Source organism: Theobroma cacao, chromosome 3 (assembly GCF_053813885.1).
Source record: "Theobroma cacao isolate CCN51 chromosome 3, ASM5381388v1, whole genome shotgun sequence".
NCBI lineage: Eukaryota > Viridiplantae > Streptophyta > Magnoliopsida > Malvales > Malvaceae > Theobroma > Theobroma cacao.
The window spans coordinates 27,816,031-27,818,236 of record NC_142641.1 but is presented as its reverse complement, the minus strand read 5'-3'; positions in this window follow the sequence as shown (position 1 = coordinate 27,818,236).

Here is a 2,206-nt window from a genome sequence, read left to right as displayed (position 1 = left end):
TGAGCCAAAAAAAATATTTTATTGTTTTGATTTGGAAACGACTTATGATTTCTTGAAATGTGAGATTTAATAACTGTCGCTCATTGGGGAGATGCAGAAACTGATGCTAAGCCTTGCGGGGTTTCGATCAGTATTCGTGGTAATGAGTGCCTATCGAGACGTCGCAGCGGTTGTCGCGGGCCCGATGAGAGTTTTGGGTCGTGACAAAAACCTTTTACACTAGTTTTTCATGGGCTAAACTAAAACCCAAAGTGGTTTTTCTCAGGTTTAACCACAACCTACAACAATCAAGCTATCCCAAGCTTGAATAACTCCTTAGAGTGACTTCCTCACTCTAAGAATACAAGAAAAGTAGTAAAAGAAAGTATCTATGATCACTGGTTGATCTGATTGGTACAAGATTGAGTGCAAAATACAAATGCAAAGAGTAAGCGTTCAAGTGCAAACAAGTGCAATGAAGATTTTCTGGTTTTTTTAACTTTTTATAGCTCAAATCTCATTCAAGGCTTCTAAAAACTTGTTTCTAATTGTTGGAAGACCCTTTTATACTTAGAGATGCAACTCTGATGGCAGTTTGGCAATTTTATATACGTTGGAAATAGTTGAGGATGAGTTCTAATCGTTAATCTGTCTTGTAGTGCTTTGGTTCAATTTGCAGACAGAGAGTTCTTAGTCGACTGACTTGGTCGACTAAGTTGGTTCTGTTTCAGGTTGTAGATTCTAGCAGAGAGCACTTAGTCGACTGACTTGGTCGACTAAGTTGGTTTTGTTTCTCAAACTCTTCAGCCTACGATTCCTTCAACTTGAAACTTGGTCCACCAACATTCTTCCTTGTTTCACCAATAGGCTTCCTCCTTGTTAGACAGTTACATCTTGTTTTTTTTTTATCCCTCTTTTTCTCTTGATATACTCTTTGAAGAGTTAAATAATTAATTTCATATATTAATTTTCCTGCACACTCAAGTAAAGATATTCGACACAAATAAATGGGAATGTTTTATTATCATCAAAAACTAATGGAGCCAACAATCTCCCTCTTTTGATGATGACAAAAGATTCCTTGATTAACAGCATAGTGTTTTTTTACTCTTTTTAGTTTTTCGCAGTAAATGAGAATTGCTCCCCCTTAGTGTGTGCATATTTTGCTTACTTTATCCTAGCAATTTTTATTCTTGTCATATAGAGAGAATGACATTGTACACTTAGATTATATATGTGTATATACATGTGCAGAAATCTAGAATGATTTACAGCAATGAATGTTGACAGATTTTTCATAAAGAATTTAGCAGAGTTTTGTCAACAGCATACAGTCATCAGATTTTATCTATTCCCTTCATAATTCAATTGACATTCTATACACAACATCTATATCTATTTATAAATAGAAGTTATTTTTAATGCCATATTGAAAATCATTTATTAGGATGTAAATCAATATCAGCATAGCATCAGCAGATTTTATTCATGATAGTAAAAATACCAGGATATCAAAATATCAGCAGACTTCAATTTGTAGTAGTTAGACAACATAGACATATCAGCATTCATGTTTCACACACAACCATATAAACAATAGAATTAAACTTAAGTGTTCAAGTGCCATCATGGCACAAATAGCAATTAATCGAAATATATTCTGAAATTGCCCCTGGACTATTTTGCTTCTTATCTCCTATTTTTCTAAGTTCCTACTCCTGGTTCTACTATCTTTTCTTTCCTAGGTTCTTGGTCCCTCCACCCTAACATTTTTTTTTAAAATCTATTCTCTGGTTCCTGCACCCCTAGTTCTGCCATTCTACTCCCCCTTTTTGTCAACATCAAAAGAAGGGGCTTCTATTCATCTGATGTGTCAGAGGTTGAGGATTCAGTGCCATAGAAAAGGTTTAGAGGAAAAGGAAAGGGCTCTCGAAAAGGTGATGACTTTCTAAGGGAAGGTTCTGATGAGGACTTGTCTGAGACAAGGATTGGACTTTGAGGAGAAGAGACTGAAACTGGTTTGGATCTCTCTACCAACCTGAAAGACTTTCTTCTCTTGAGAAAAGCTGTCTTGGTGGCCATAGTCTTTTTTCCTTTGGTTGGTAGTTTTGCCTCAGTTGATGGTGCTGCAGTGGCTTTTCTTTCCCTGATTTTGCCTTTACTTTAGGAGCTGATGCAGGTTTCTTTCCTTATCCTACATCTCCACCATCTTTTTGAGTTTCTGTCC